We start from the raw sequence: 17,962 nt of genomic DNA on the forward strand, positions 1-17,962 counted from the left end.
GACCTGTAATTTAAGAAATGAGCTGGCAAAGGAATGCAATAAATCTTTGACAGCAAAGAGTAAGAAGAAAAATTCAAAACAAAGAGAGCAACTCTTATGTTTCTATCAGTTTGTGAAAGTGGGAGGGATTGTGTGTTACTTGATGAGATCTCATTGGGTGGTCCGGCCCACCATTTTTGTGTACAAATAAACTTAACCCCCATTGTGCTTCTCTGGTCCTCTGCTGCACCACACAGCACGAACACACAGACTCCTAGGCTGAATAGTTGTGTGGAGGAATGTATGTATAGATGAGAACACACTGACTGAACAAACACCCAACAAAACCTTATAGAATCACCCAGAAACAACAGACAAGATTCACACAAAGAACACCACTGAAACTGAGCCTAGGGATAAACAAAGTTGCTTTTATTTAGACAATGGACCATCACTGTGGACCAGCAATGTGTAGGACTGGTCGTTCGTCAGTCTCCCAACTGGTCTAAGTCTCCATTAGCTGGTCAGTTCCAACAATCACCTCGTTAGTCCTTTCCGCTACAGAGTGAGAAGAAAGCACTCACAATTAGACATTTTAGAACCTGGTATTTAGCAAATAAATTCATAAAAAATCCTACAATGTGATTTTCTGGATTTTTTCCCCCTCATTTTGTCTGTCATAGTTGAAGTGTACCTATGATGAAAATTACAGGCCTCTCTCATATTTTTAAGTGGGAGAACTTGCACAATTGGTGGCTGACTAAATACTTTTTTTGCCCCACTGTATATAATATTTAATAAATATAGTACCTAACATCCGATTTGGACAAAACGTTTTTTATTTTAACGAGTAAGTCATGAGGAATCCAAAGAAAGTCAAAAGCCACCCACGGACTTCCACACCCCACACTAATCAAATCCCAACAGTTCTCTCGGTCTGAAAAGTAGTATGGAGCTGAGGCTCAGAGTAATGTTTCTTCATCCTATTTAATTTGTTCTCAGTGAATTTGGTGAATTTTTTTCCCCTTGGTAATAAATACCAATACTGTCATTGTTGTTAGGTTTATTACCCATCCTACATCCTGGCATTACCAGGGTCTGACCACTAGATAATTCTGTTGCTGTTACCAGGGTCTGACCACTAGATAATTCTGTTGCTGTTACCAGGGTCTGACCACTAGATAATTCTGTTGCTGTTACCAGGGTCTGACCACTAGATAATTCTGTTGCTGTTACCAGGGTCTGACCACTAGATAATTCTGTTCCTGTTACCAGGGTCTGACCACTAGATAATTCTGTTGCTGTTACCAGGGTCTGACCACTAGATAATTCTGTTTCTGTTACCAGGGTCTGACCACTAGATAATTCTGTTGCTGTTACCAGGGTCTGACCACTAGATAATTATGTTGCTGTTACCAGGGTCTGACCACTAGATAATTCTGTTCCTGTTACCAGGGTCTGACCACTAGATAATTCTGTTCCTGTTACCAGGGTCTGACCACTAGATAATTCTGTTGCTGTTACCAGGGTCTGACCACTAGATAATTCTGTTCCTGTTACCAGGGTCTGACCACTAGATAATTCTGTTTCTGTTACCAGGGTCTGACCACTAGATAATTCTGTTGCTGTTACCAGGGTCTGACCACTAGATAATTATGTTGCTGTTACCAGGGTCTGACCACTAGATAATTCTGTTGCTGTTACCAGGGTCTGACCACTAGATAATTCTGTTGCTGTTACCAGGGTCTGACCACTAGATAATTCTGTTGCTGTTACCAGGGTCTGACCACTAGATAATTCTGTTCCTGTTACCAGGGTCTGACCACTAGATAATTCTGTTCCTGTTACCAGGGTCTGACCACTAGATAATTCTGTTGCATTGAAAAAACATTGAATACCTCCCCATGTAAAGGGGATAGTTAACCCAAATTACATTATGGTTTCCTTACCGTGTATGCAGTCGGCCACTGTTTTAATGATAACATTTTAGCATTTGTAAATTGTTTCACCCCCTTATCAATCTACACACAATACCCCATAATGACAAAGCAAAAACAGGTTTTTATACTTTTTAGGTTTTTAGGCAAATGTATCACAAAAAAACACTGAAATATCTAATTTTCATAAGTATTCCGACCCTTTATGTAGTACTTTGTTGAAGCACCTTTGGCAGTGATTACAGCCTCAAGTATTCTTGGGTATGACGCTACAAGCTGGGCACACCTGTATTTGGTGAGTTTTTCCCAATCTTGTCTGCAGATCCTCTCAAGCACTGTCAGGTTGGATGGGGAGTGTCGCGGCACAGATATTTTCAGGTCTCTCCAGAGATGTTAGATCGGGTTCAAGTCCGGGCTCGGGCTGGGCCACTCAAGGACATTCAGTGACTTGTCCCGAAGCCACTTCTGCGTTGTCTTGGCTGTGTGCTTAGGGTCTTTGTTCTGATGGAAGGTGAACCCACATCCCAGTCTGAGGTCCTGAGTGCTCTGGAGCAGGTTTTTATAGACGATTTCTATGTACTCTGTTTATTTCCCTTGATCCTGACTAGTCTCTCAGTCCCTGCCGCTGAAAAACATCCCCACAGCATAATGCTGCCACCACCATGCATCACCGTAGGGATGGTGCCAGATTTCTGCCAGATGTGACACTTGGCATTCAGGCAAAAGATTTCAATCTTGGTTTCATGAGACCAGAGAACCCTATGTCTCATGGTCTGAGAGTCTTTATGTCCCTTTTTGCAAACTCCATGCAGGCTGTCATGTGCCTTTTACTGAGGAATGGCTTCCGACTGGCCACTCTACCATAAAGGCCTGATTGGTGGAGTGCTGCAGAGATGGTTGTTCTTCTGAAAGATTCTCCCAGAGGAACCATGGAGCTTTGTCAGAGTGACCATCCGGTTCTTGGTCACCTCCCTGATCAAGGCCCTTCTCCCCCGATTGCTCAGTGTGGCCAGCTCTAGTAAGAGTCTTGGTGGTTCCAAATTTCTTCTATTTAAGAACGATGGAGGCCACTGTGTTCTTGGGGACCATCAATGCTGCAGACATTTTTTGGTACCCTTCCCCAGATCTGTGCCTCAATACAATCCTGTCTCTGAGCTCTATGGACAATTCCTTCGAGCTTACGGCTTGGTTTTTGCTCTGATATGCACTGTCGACTGTGGGACCTTATATAGACAGGATTGTGCCTTTCCAAATCATGTCCAATCAATTGAATTTACCACAGGTGGACTCCAATCAAGATATAAAAACATATCAAGGATGATCAATGGAAACAGGATGCACCTGAGCTCAATCTTGAGTCGCGTAGCAAAGGGTCTGAATACTTATGTGAAGAAGGTATCGGTTTTACATTTTTTATGCATTTGCAAAAATTTCAAAAAACGTTTTGCTTTGTCATTATGGGGTATTTTGTGTAGATTGATGAGGAAAAAAATATTGAATATATTTTAGAATAAGGCTGTAATGTAACAAAATGTGGAAAAAGTCAAGGGGTCTGAATACATTCCGAATGCACTGTATTTTAGAATTTTTACACTTCATATCCAGGTCATCCTAAAGCATCTAAAAATGGATTGTGTAACTCAATGTTACACAGTGCCGTCAGAAAGTATTCATAACCCTTGACTTAATTACATTACAGGTTGAATTCAAGATGGATTAAATATATTTTATTTCTCACCCATCTACACACAATACTCCATAATGACAAAGTGAAAGTGTTTTTAGAAATGTTTGCAAATGTATTGAAAATGAAATACAGAAATACACTGCTCAAAAAAATAAAGGGAACACTTAAACAACACAATGTAACTCCAAGTCAATCACACTTCTGTGAAATCAAACTGTCCACTTAGGAAGCAACACTGATTGACAATACATTTCACATGCTGTTGTGCAAATGGAATAGACAACAGGTGGAAATTATAGGAATTTAGCAAGACACCCCCAATAAAGGAGTGGTTCTGCAGGTGGGGACCACAGACCACTTCTCAGTTCCTATGCTTCCTGGCTGATGTTTTGGTCACTTTTGAATGCTGGTGGTGCTTTCACTCTAGTGGTAGCATGAGACAGAGTCTACAACCGACACAAGTGGCTCAGGTAGTGCAGCTCATCCAGGATAACAAATCAATGCGAGATGTGGCAAGAAGGTTTGCTGTGTATGTCAGTGTAGTGTCCAGAGCATGGAGGCGCTACCAGGAGACAGGCCAGTACATCAGGAGACGTGGAGGAGGCCGTAGGAGGGCAACAACCCAGCTGCAGGACCGCTACCTCCAGCTTTGTGCAAGGAGGAGCAGGAGGAGCACTGCCAGAGCAGTGCAAAATGACCTCCAGCAGGCCACAAATGTGCATGTGTCTGCTCAAACGGTCAGAAACAGACTACATGAGGGTGGTATGAGGGCCCAACGTCCACAGGTGGGGGTTGTGCTTACAGCCCAACACCGTGCAGGACGTTTGGCATTTGCCAGAGAACACCAAGATTGGCAAATTCGCCCTGTGCTCTTCACAGATGAAAGCAGGTTCACACTGAGCACATGTGACAGACGTGACAGTCTGGAGATGCTCGTGGAGAACGTTCTGCTGCCTGCAACATCCTCCAGCATGACCGGTTTGGCGGTGGGTCAGTCATGGTGTGGGGTGGCATTTCTTTGGGGGGCCGCACAGCCCTCCATGTGCTCGCCAGAGGTAGCCTGACTGCCATTAGGTACTGAGATGAGATCCTCAGACCCCTTGTGAGACCATATGCTGGTGTGGTTGGCCCTGGGTTCCTCCTAATGCAAGGCAATGCTAGACTTCATGTGGCTGGAGTGTGTCAGCAGTTCCTGCAAGAGGAAGGCATTGATGCTATGGACTGGCCCACCCGTTCCCCAGACCTGAATCCAATTGAGCACATCTGGGACATCATGTCTCGCTCCATCCACCAACGCCACGTTGCACCACAGACTGTCCAGGACTTGGCGGATGCTTTTGTCCAGGTCTGGCAGGAGATCCCTCAGGAGACCATCCGCCACCTCATCAGGAGCATGCCCAGGCGTTGTAGGGAGGTCATACAGGCACGTGGAGACCACACACACTACTGAGCCTCATTTTGACTTGTTTTAAGGACATCACATCAAAGTTAGATCAGCCTGTAGTGTGGTTTTCCACTTTAATTTGGAATGTGACTCCAAATCCAGACCTCCATGGGTTGATACATTTGATTTCCATTGATCATTTTTGTGTGATTTTGTTGTCAGCACATTCAACTATGTAAATAAAAAAGTATTTAATAAGAATATTTAATTCATTCAGTTCTAGGATGTGTTATTTTAGTGTTCCCTTTATTTTTTTGAGCAGTGTATATACAGTACCAGTCAAAAGGTTGGACACACCTACTCATTCCAGGGTTTTTCTAAATGTGTACTATTTTCTACATTGTAGAATAGTAGTGAAGACATCAACACAATAAAATAACACATATGGGATCATGTAGTAACCAAAAAAGTGTTAAACAAATCCAAATATATTTTATACTTGAGATTCTTCAAAGTAACCACCCTTTGCCTTGACAGCTTTGCACACTCTTGGCATTCTCTCAACCAGCTGTATATAGTGGTCAGAGCCTGGTAATGTCAACATCAAATCAAATGAAATCACATTTTATTGGTCACACACATTTAAAATGATATGATTTCATTTGATTTGATTTTGACATTACCAGGCTCTGACCACTATATAAAGCTGGTTGAGAGAATGCCAAGAGTGTTATTGCTGGTGCAGCGAAATGCTTGTTTTTCTAACTCCAACAATGCAGTAGTATGTAACAATTCACAACAATACACACAAACCTAAAAGTAAAAGAATGAAGTAAAGAAATATAGAAATATTAGGACAAGCAATGTCTGAGTGGCATTCACTAAATTACAGTAGAGTACAGTATATACATATGAAATTAGTAAAACACTATGTAAACATTATTAAAGTAACTAGTGTTCCATTTAAAGTGTCTATGTACATAGTCAGCAGCCTCTAAGGTGCAATGTTGAGAAATCGAGTTGTAGCTGGCTAGTGATGGCCATTTAACAGTTGGATGGCCTTGAGATAGAAACTGTTTTTCAGTCTCTCGGTCCCAGCTTTGATGCACCTGTACTGACCTCACCATCTGGATGATAGCGGGGTGAACAGGCCATGGATCGGGTGGTTGATGTCCTTGATGATCTTTTTGGCCTTCCTGTGACATCGGGTGCTGTAGGTGTCCTGGAGGGCAGGCAGTGTGCTCCCGGTGATGCGTTGGGCACACCGCACCACCCTCTGGGAGAGCCTTGCGGTTGTGGGCAGTGCAGTTGCCGTACCAGGCGGTGATACAGCCCGACAGGATGCTCTCAATTGTACCTCTGTAAAAGTTTATGAGGGTCTTAGCGGCCAAGCCAATTTATTTCAGCTTCCTATGGTTGAAGAGGCGCTGTCGCACCTTCCTCAATACACTGTGTGGGTGGACCATTTCAGATTGTCAGTGATGTGTACGCCGAGGAACGAGAGCCCACAGTCCTTGGGAGCAGACCGTGTTGGTGGCACTGTGTTATCCTCAAAGCGGGCGAAGAACGTGTTTAGCTTGTCCGGGTGCAAGACGTTCATGTCTGCGACGTGGCTGGGTTTGGTGAACTGCGACTCCACTTTGTCTCTGTACTGACGTTTTGCCTGTTTGATTGCCTTACGGAGGGAATAATTACACTGTTTGTATTCAACCATATTTATCAGTCACCTTACCGTGGTTAAATGCTGTGCATTGCGCTTTCAGTTTTGCACGAATGCTGCCATCTAATAGTCACATTGGGAACAACATCCCCTATACACTTCCTGATGAACTCAGTCACCGTGTCCGTGTACACATCAATGTTATTCTCAGAGGCTACCTGGAACATATCCCAATCCGTGTGATCAAAAGAATCTTGAAACATGGATTCTGATTGGTCAGACCAGCGTTGAATAGACCTTAGCACAGGTACTTGTGGTCCTTCTGTAGCTCAGTTGGTAGAGCATGGCGCTTGTAACGCCAGGGTAGTGGGTTCGATCCCCGGGACCACCCATACGTAGAATGTATGCACACATGACTGTAAGTCGCTTTGGATAAAAGCGTCTGCTAAATGGCATATGTTACTTCCTGTTTCAGTTTCTGCCTATAGGAAGGGAGGAGCAGAATGGAGTCATTATCTGATTTGCCCGAAGGGAGGGCGGGGAGGGCCTTGTAGCCATCCAAGAAGGGAGAGTAACAGTGGTCAAGAGCTTTTGTAGCACGCGTACTACAAGCAATGTGTTGATACAATTTTGGTAGCATTATCCTCAAATTTGCTTTGCTAAAATCCCCAGCTACAATTCTCTTTGGAGGTAATAAGGTTGACATTTGATTGTGAGATATTCTATGTCGGGTGAACAAAAGGACTTAAGTTCCTCTATGTTATTACAATCACACCATGAGTAGTTAATCATGAAACATACACCACCGCATTTCTTCTTCATGGAAAGTTTTTTATTCCTGTCTGTGCAATGTACTGAGAACCTAGCTGGCTGTATGGACGAGAACAGTAGATCCAGAAAGAGCTATGATTCAGTGAAAAAGACTATGTTACAGTCCCTGATGTCTCTCTGAAAGGAGATCCTCACAATGAGCTCCTCTGGGTGGTGTACACGCCTCCTGAGTACGACTAGAATATCTCTTCTCTGCCGGTGGCGTCTTGGAGCAGCCTCTGGGATAAGTTCAATTGCACTGGAGGGTACGAACAAAGGATACAATTCGGGAAAGTCGTATTTCTGGTCATAAATGCTGGTGAGTTACTGCCACTCTGATATACAAAAGTTATTTCCAGCTGTATGTAATAACACAAAAAACATCCTGGGCTAACAATGTAAGAAATAACACACAAATAAACGAAATACTGCAAAGTTGCTTAGGAGCTAGAAGCAGAGCTGCCATATCTGTCGGCGCCATCTTCGAGGAAATAGGATGGGACATGAACCTAACAATTACTAATTCAATAATTCAAATAAAACATTTTCTGAACAGGGAAAGAAAGTCATCACCAAATTAACTGAGAATACAATACATGGGATGAAGAAACAATAAGCTCCATACTATATTAAGAACTGATACTGTATACTTGATGTTGGGGTGGGATTGGCGTGGGGTGTGGTCCCGTGGATGGCTTTTTACCATTTCTTTGGATTAGTCATCTCTAATTCATTGTTACTAACAAGTTCGGTCCAAATCAGATGTTAGGTACTATATTTATTGAATATTATAGGAATCTTCTAAATTAAAAATGGGCCATTTGGGCCATCAATTAAGCTTAATTTCTCAGAAAACAAATATTTAAACAAAATAATGTTGCAGGAATGTTAATGTTTCTAACAGAAACGATTTCAAAACAATCTGAGATGAAGGGTGTCAAAATCCTATTTCTTGTGCTTTTTGAGGTGGAATGACCCTTTTGTAAAACAAGTGTTTGATAGACTGAAGTCATGTTCTGGTCTTTGAAGTGCGTTTTCAAGCGGATATTAAATGTCATAAGGTAGTTAACATGCTCAACCCAGACAAAAAGTATATATGTTCACGATGTGCCAAATCTACACTTCAATATGGCAGATGGACTAGGATTTTAGGACAAAAACAAGGTGAAAACAGATAATTCCTTGCTTCAAATAAGGGTGAAGCCTAGCAGCCTTTTGAAACACAAACACGAGGCGAGCCTGCTATCCATCCAGACAAAGACAACTAATCCAAACTAAACTGTGGGGAAAGTGATTCATGATCCATATAAAGACATATTTTAGTGTGAACGATTCCAAAAGGCTCTGTTTTTACATTCAGAGTTTGAAGGAAAGAGAAATAGAGCATGGAACACTAGGAGAGGAGTATATTTCCAAGAGACAGTGAGGGAGAGGGCTAGGTGGAGGAGAGAAGAGCGTGTCTGTGTCCCAGAAGCCTGGAGAACAGTCTGGTTTCTTTATGAAGGAGCAGCAACACCTGCAATCCCACAACCACCAGATTGCCTGCCTGTCTGCGCAGTCAGCAGACGTAAGTCGGTCTGTGGCTGCCTGACAGGGTGGTCTCTTTCTACAGAAGACAGACACTTCCATCTAACTGCTTCGTGAGTGGAGGCGTAATGCTTTTACCAGCCACGCTCTTCATTTATCCTCTGATGAGAGAGGCGAACCACCTGATACGGATGGTGCTCAGAGGCATACTGAGCCCCTTGAGGAGCAATTGCTTCAGGTGATTTATACACTGCTCAAAAAAATAAAGGGAACACTTAAACAACACAATGTAACTCCAAGTCAATCACACTTCTGTGAAATAAAACTGTCCACTTAGGAAGCAACACTGATTGACAATAAATTTCACATGCTGTTGTGCAAATGGAATAGACAACAGGTGGAAATTATAGGCATTTTGCAAGACACCCCCAATAAAGGAGTGGTTCTGCAGGTGGGGACCACAGACCACTTCTCAGTTCTTATGCTTCCTGGCTGATGTTTTGGTCACTTTTGAATGCTGGCGGTGCTTTCACTCTAGTGGTAGCATGAGACGGAGTCTACAACCCACACAAGTGGCTCAGGTAGCGCAGCTCATCCAGGATAGCACATCAATGCAAGATGTGGCAAGAAGGTTTGCTGTGTCTGTCAGCGTAGTGTCCAGAGCATGGAGGCGCTACCAGGAGACAGGCCAGTACATCAGGAGACGTGGAGGAGGCCGTAGGAGGGCAACAACCCAGCAGCAGGACCACTACCTCCACCTTTGTGCAAGGAGGAGCAGGAGGAGCACTGCCAGAGCCCTGCAAAATGACCTCCAGCAGGCCACAAATGTGCATGTGTCTTCTCAAACGGTCAGAAACAGACTCCATGAGGGTGGTATGAGGGCCCGACATCCACAGGTGGGGGTTGTGCTTACAGCCCAATACCGTGCAGGACGTTTGGCATTTGCCAGAGAACACCAACATTGGCAAATTCGCCACTGGCACCCTGTGCTCTTCACAGATGAAAGCAGGTTCACACTGAGCACATGTGACAGACGTGACAGTCTGGAGATGCTCGTGGAGAACGTTCTGCTGCCTGCAACATCCTCCAGCATGACCGGTTTGGCGGTGGGTCAGTCATGGTGTGGGATGGCATTTCTTTGCGGGGCCGCACAGCCCTCCATGTGCTCGCCAGAGGTAGCCTGACTGCCATTAGGTACCGAGATGAGATCCTCAAACCCCTTGTGAGACCATATGCTGGTGTGGTTGGCCCTGGGTTCCTCCTAATGCAAGACAATGCACCACAGACTGTCCAGGACTTGGCGGAAGCTTTAGTCCAGGTCTGGGAGGAGATCCCTCAGGAGACCATCCGTCACCTCATCAGGAGCATGCCCAGGCATTGTAGGGAGATCATAAAGGCACGTGGAGGCCCCACACACTTCTGAGCCTCATTTTGACTTGTTTTAAGGACATTACATCACAGTTGGATCAGCCTGTAGTGTCGATTTCCACTTTAATTTTGAGTGTGACTCCAAATTCAGACCTCCATGGGTTGATACATTTGATTTCCATTGATAATTTTTGTGTGATTTTGTTGTCAGCACATTCAACTATGTAAAGAAAAAAGTATTTAATAAGAATATGTCATTCATTCAGATCTAGGATGTGTTATTTTAGTGTTCCCTTTATTTTTTTGAGCAGTGTATATAAAGCAACTGCTCTTTGCTTCATATGGATAGCATTTCTGTATAAGAGAACCACTGTTCTCAGGTTGTATGTAATATGTACAGTACCAGTCAAACGTTTGGACACACCTACTCATTCAAGGGGTTTTCTATATTTTTACTATTTTCTACATTGTAGAATAATAATGAAAACATCAAAACTATGAAATAACACATGGAATTATGTAGTAAGCAAAAAAAGTTTTAAAGAAATCAAAATATATTTTCGATTCTTCAAAGTAGCCACCCTTTGCCTTGATGACAGCTTTGCACACTCTTGGCATTCTCTCAACCAGCTTTACCTGGAATGCTTTTCCAACAGTCTTGAAGGAGTTCCCACATATGCTGAGCACAACGCACAGTTCCCACATGATTTTCCTTCACACTGCGGTCCAACGCATCCCAAACCATCTCAATTGGGTTGAGGTCAGGTGATTGCGGAGGCCATGTCATATGATGCAGCACTTCATCACTCTCCTTCTTGGTCAAATAGCTCTTACACAGCCTGGAGGTGTGTTGGGTCATTGTGCTGTTGATAAACAAATAATAGTGGGACTAAGAGCAATCCAGATGGAATGGCGTATTGCTGCAGAATGCTGTGGTAACAATGCTGGTTAAGTGTGCCTTGAATTATAAATAATTCACTGACAGTGTCAACAGCAAAGCACCCCCACACCATCACACCTCCTCCTCCATGCGTCACGGTGAGAACCACACATGCGGAGATCCTCCGTTCACCTACTCTGCGTCTCACTAAGACACGGTGGTTGGAACCAAAAATCTCAAATTTGGACTCATCAGACCAAAGTACAGATTTCCACAGTCTAATATAGTGTATCTTGGCCCAAGCAAATCTCTTCTTCTTATTAGTGTCCTTTAGTAGTGGTTTCTTTGCAGCAATTCGACCATGAAGGCCTGATTTACGCAGTCTACTCTGAACAGTTGATGTTGAGATGTGTCTGTTACTTGAACTCTGATGCATTTATTTGGGCTGCAATTTCTGAGGCTGATAACTCTAATGAACTTATCCTCTGCAGCCGAGGTAACTCTGGTTTTCCTTTCCTGTGGCAGTCCTCATGAGAGCCAGTTTCATCATAGTTGTTGGTTTTTGCGACTGCACTTGAAGAAACTTTCAAAGCTCTTGAAATTTTCCGTATTGACCTTCATGTCTTAAAGTAATGATAGACTGTCGTTTCTCTTTGCTTATTTGAGCTGTTCTTGCCATATTATGGACATGGTCTTTTACCCGATAGGGCAACCTTCTGTATACCAACCCTACTCTGTCACAACACAACTGATTGGCTTAAACGCATTAAGGAAAGAAATTCCACAAATTAACTATTAACAAGGCACACCTATTAATTGAAATGCATTCCAGGTGACTACTCTGAAGAATCTCAAATATAAAATATATTTTGATATGTTTAACACTTTTTTGGTTACTACATGATTCCATATGTGTTATTTCATAGTTTTGATGTCTTCATCACTATTAAAAAATGTAGAAAACAGTAAAAAATTAAGAAAAAACCTGGAAATGAGTAGGCGTGTCCAACATTTTCACGGGTACTGTAGGTGTCATAACCAGCCATAAAATAATGCAATAGATGTCACAACAGGTCTAAATATGTGTCATGATAGTGTTATGACCATATTATAAACAGGTTATAAAGTATGTCAGCTGTTATGACATATGCCGCTGGGTGTCAAGTAAAGTGTTACCAGAAAAAGTAGACAGCCAGGACATTTTTTTGCATTAGCTCTATTTTGGTGACCTCGGGTACATTCAAATGCCATGATTCTATCCAAAATACACAGTGAAATTATTGAATACTTTATCGACTTCACCACCCAGATTGGAAAAATGTGTTGTTATATTGTGTAGAAAGTCACGACTTTACAATTTATACTGAACAAAAATATAAACGTAAAATGTTGGTAATTTTCCATACACATAATTTTTTTATTTCTCTCAAATTTTGGGCACAAATTTGTTTACATCCTTTTCAGTGGGCATTTCTCCTTTGCCAAGAAAATCCATCCACCTGACAGGTGTGGCATATCAAGAAGCTGATTAAACAGCATGATCATTACACAGGTTCACCTTGTGCTGGGGACAATAAAAGGTGCAGTTTTGTCAAACAACACAATGCCACAGATGTCTCATGTTTGAAGGGAGTGTGCAATTGGCATGCTGACTGCAGAAATGCCCACCAAAGCTGTTGAATTTTTATTTCTCTACCAACGTCGTTCTAGAGAATTTGGCAGTACAACCGGCTTCACAACCGCAGACCACGCCAGCCCAGGACCTCCACAACTGGCTTCTTCACCTGCGGGGTTGTCTGAGACCAGCCACATGGACAGCTGATGTAACTGAGGAGTATTTCTGTCTGTAATAAAGCCCTTTTGTGAAGGAAAACTCATTCTGATTGTCTGGGCCTGGCTCCCTATGCCCTCCCATGCCCACCTATGGGTGCACCCCTGCCCAGTCATGTGAAAACCATAGATTAGGGCCTAGTTTATTTATTTAAATTGACTGATTTATGTATTTTATTAAAACAGAAAAAATAAGTAAATAGCCCACATATTCCCAGGTTTCTGTTTTTCCCAGTTATGTCAGGTTTCCACTCTCAAAATTACACAAAAACCACACTAGATGTTCTAAGTGCACAACAATGTTTAAACCACATCAGGTCACCACTTTTGAGGTCTGGGAAAAAGCTGAGAATTTAGATTTTTTTTTTTACCCTTTAATTCAATTGAGCACGAAGCAAGAGTCTGTGTTTAGCAGTGTTATTGTAGCACACATGAGTTTGCAAACCAAATACCCACTGGATTGATAATAATAATCATGATATCATTCTGCCAGTTAAGCATAGGATACTTTTTGGGCTAACATTTAAGTCAAATCAAACTGAAGGTTTTTGGGAAAGCCTTTCTATCTACCAGAGACTGTTTTCATTAGCTAACGGCTACACACATTGGTAGACACCGCACACAGACAGACAAGGGGCATTCTCGTTGCCTCTTCAGAAAGTTGTAGGAACACACAAATCACTGATGCATTCTGCTCATGTCTTATGGTAAACCGTGGAAAATTGATACATTTTCTAAACATTTAGTTGATTTAGTTGAACATGATTTGGAAATGCACACTCCTGTCTATATAAGGTCCCAACCACGAGGACAAAGGAATTGTCCGTACAACTCAGAGACAGGATTGTGACGAGGCACGGATCTGTGGAAGGGTACCAAAATATTTATGCAGCATTGAAGGTCCAGAAGGACACAGTGGCTTCCTTCATTCTTAAATGGAAGAAGTTTGGAACCACCAAGACACAGTCTAAAGCTGGCCGCCCGGCCAAACTGAGCAATCAGGGGAATGGGGCCTTGGTCAGAGAGGTGACCAAGAACCCGATGGTCACTCTGACAGAGCTCCAGAGTTCCTCTGTGGATATCGGAAAATCTTTCAGAAGGACAACCATCTCTGCAGCTCTCCACCAATCAGGCCTTTATGGTAGATTTGCAAGACAGAAGTCACTCCTCAGTAAAAGGCACATGACAGCCTGCTTGGAGTTTGCCAAAAGGCACCTAAAGACTCTCAGACCATGAGAAACAAGATTATCTGGTCTAATGAAACCAAGACTGAACTCTTTGGCCTGAATGCAAAACGTCACACCTACGATGAAGCATGGCCATGGCAGCATCATACTGTGGGGATGTTTCTCAGTGGCAAGGACAGAGAGATCCTTGACAAAAACCTGCTCCAGAGCGCTCAGGACCTCAGACTGGGGCGAAGGTTCACCTTCCAACAGGACAAGAACCCTAAGCACACAGCCAAGACAATGAAGGAGTGGCTTTGGGACAAGTCGCTGAATGTCCTAGAGTGGCCCAGCCCGAGCCCGGACTTGAACCTGATCGAAAATCTCTGGAGAGACCTGAAAATAGCTGTGCAGCAACATTCCCCATCTAACCTGACAGAGCTTGAAAGGATTTGCAGAGAAGAAATGGGAGAAACTACCCAAATACAGGTGTGCTAGGCGTGTAGCGTCATACCCAAGAAGACTCAAGGCTGTAATCACTGCCAAAGGTGCTTCAACAAAGTACTGAATAAAGATTCTGAATATTAATGGAAATGTGATACTCAGTTTTTATAAATGTCATTATGGGGGACTGTGTGTAAACTGATGAGTAAAAAAAAAAATTTACAACATTTTTGAACACGGCTGTCACGTAACAAAATGTGAAAAAAGTCAAGGGGTCTGCATCCTTTCCGAGTGCACTGTATGCATGAATACTGACATATAAACAAAGCAAATAAAGAAACGTCCCCTTTTCAGGACCCTGTCTTTCAAAGATAATTCGTAAAAACCCAAATAACTTCACAGATCTTCATTGTAAAGGGGTTCAACACTGTTTCCCATGCTTGTTCAATGAACCAGAAAGCAATTAATGAACATGCACCTGTGGCACGGCCAACAGCCATAGTGACAATGCCACCAGCCATACTGCAAGACAGGAATGTCAGTGTTCTGCCATGGCCAGCAAAGAGCCCGGATCTCAATCCATTTGATCATGTCTGGGACCTGTTGGATCAGAGGGTGAGGGCTAGGGCCATTCCCCCCAGAAATGTCCGGGAACTTGCCTTGGTGGAAGAGTGGGCTAACATCTCACAGCAAGAACTGGCAAATCTGGTGTAGTCCATGAGGAGGAGATGCACTGCAGTACTTAATGCAGCTGGTGGGCCCACCAGATACTGACTGTTACTTTTGATTTTGACCCCCCCTTTGTTCAGGGACACATTATTCCATTTATGTTAGTCACATGTCTGTGGAACATGAGTTTAGGTTTAGGTCTCAGTCGTTGAATCTTGTTATGTTCACACAAATATTTACACATGTTAAGTTTGCTGAAAATAAATGCATTTGACAGTGAGAGGATGTTTCTTTTTTTGCTGAGTTTACATGTATGCACACAGTACCAGTCAAAAGGTTGGACACACCTACTCATTCAAGGGTTTTTCTATATTTGTACTATTTTCTACATTGTAGAATAATAGTGAAGACATCAAAACTAAACTAACACATATGGGACATTGTAGTAACCAAAATAGTGTTAAACAAATCAAAATATATTTTATATTTGAGATTCTTCAAAGTATCCACCCTTTGCCTTGATGACAGCTTGGCACACTCTTGGCATTCTCTCAACAACCTTCATGAGGTAGTCACCTTTTGACTGGTACTGCATATGAAAGCTGTTGTTACAGATATTGCCATAGCACAAGCAAGACGCAGTCTCTACACATTGCATTTGGGCAAAACTCCGCCTTCTGTGTGATGTAATCTTTATAGTTATGCTGGCATATAGTCAGAGTTGCTGAAAAAATAACTACAATAGCTAATGTTTGCACTTTAAATCACTATTGACTGCCTGTCTGCGTCTTGCTTGTTGATATGCTGTGTACATATAACTTATAACATATAACTTAACCTAAATAGCTGCATGAAGGCTAACTCCCCTCCTGAAAAAAGAACATGAAATCGCTAGACTGCCTGTTGTGTCGTGCTTATGTCTGCTTTGATTACTGCTACAACAGACAAAGAACTAAGTTTGTTCGAAGAAGCTGCAAACGGAGTCACAGAGAGAATGAGCACTGAGCAGTAGCTGAAAGGACTCTGATGGGAAAGCGTGCAGAGGATCCCAAACATGCGCAGAAAACTTCCAGGTTCAGAAAATCCGGAATCGCAGCCAGTCCGTAGAAAAAAAGATGTTACTTTTTAATTCATTAAGATTAATAACATTCAAATTGAATGGGAAATTGGAGCTTTGATATGATGAAATCAAAGGGCTTTTTGAGTGTAGAACTTAAAGACAGCGGTTGTTGTTATCCTCCAGGCTATTTTGAGACATTTATTGCAGTTATTATAAGTAATGCTTTTATAATGATAGGTTACATTAACCTCTGCTCTGTTACAGACTCGGTTAGCCTTTTTTCGGGGATATCTTTGAATTGTGCTCTTTCTGTGCTTTAAACTTAAAAGGAGTTGTGTGTGGGGTTTGTGCTGGGCTGTGGGGCAGAATGTGTGGGAAGTACAAGGGTCTAGATTGTAATTTGGGTTTTCTGGGAGCCGCTCCATAAGTCAGTGCTTTCCAGGTTACGGCAGGCTAATCAGGTCCAGTCGCACTCTGATAACTGGGCCGGGCTGAGAACTTGGAACATGGATGGGGAGGGACGGAAGGGGGTTGGTTGGGAGGGGGGTAAATGTTGCAGTATTTGGTGCAGGGGGCCGTGGTGTAGCAACACCCTGTTGTTCAGTCAATTAGGCTGAGCAGGCCCTGGACATTTTAGGGGCGCCTCTGGCAGTGTCATTGATGGAGAGGTTAGAGAACAGGCCAGGACCACCCGGAATTCAACAGCCCCCAGACCCCTCCTCCCCCACACCACCCCCAATCCCAAAAACACACACTGACTAAATCACAGGAACACAAACACACACAACCCCCCCCCCACCCCAGCTCCATCTAGGGAGTATGAACAAGGGGATTAGGAATATAAAAAAAGTAAAAGCTCAATTATAAACAGAGGGTTCGGTTTTAATGCGATCTAAGAAAGCGTAGAATAAAACGCATCACAGTCACATAAAACACTGACCCACACAAGTTCACACATGCTACTTTGGCTAGTAACGTATTATTTCCTGCTTTTTAGGGTTGCAAAACTCAGGGACCTTTCCCCAAATTCCCAGATTTTTCAGAAATCCCAGTTGGGAAGTTTCCCAGATTTCCTACGTATTCTCTATGTCCTTATTCCAGGAATCTTACAAACAGTATTTCTGGAAAACCTAGGAATTTTGGGTTACTGGAATTTTGCAACCCTACTTTTGCCGGATAAAGTGGAGGTGAGTGGGACTTGAGTGTGTGATGGCAAGGTGAGGCAGTAGTATGCAGTAGTATGCTCACCCTCTGGCTCTATGCGCTGGGCACTCCCTACCAGGCAATATTTGATGTGTGCACCTCGGCCGATCACAGTGTTACTGCAGATCACACTGCCCTGAATGTTTCACCTGTAGAACAAACACACAGCACCATCAACCAGAATTCCCCTTGAGAACTAGTACACTATCACTCTGTGCAGATTGTGGGTACCTGCGAAGACATAGCAGAGTTGATTGCTGGCCATTGGACACTTGCTCTCTCACCTAATGCAAAGTTAAAATCCTGGTCTTGTGTACTATATTTGAACATCTACTCGACCAGGCTTCATTTTCAAGGA

At 43.0% G+C, this 17,962-nt stretch overlaps 1 pseudogene; it reads right to left on the reverse strand.

The window, feature by feature from the left end:
• Nucleotides 1-296: 296 nt before the first annotated feature.
• LOC118402538 (translation initiation factor eIF-2B subunit gamma-like) overlaps nucleotides 297-17,962 on the reverse strand; it is a 57,893-nt pseudogene continuing 40,227 nt past the window's right edge.

Source organism: Oncorhynchus keta, chromosome 23 (assembly GCF_023373465.1).
Source record: "Oncorhynchus keta strain PuntledgeMale-10-30-2019 chromosome 23, Oket_V2, whole genome shotgun sequence".
Lineage (NCBI taxonomy): Eukaryota > Metazoa > Chordata > Actinopteri > Salmoniformes > Salmonidae > Oncorhynchus > Oncorhynchus keta.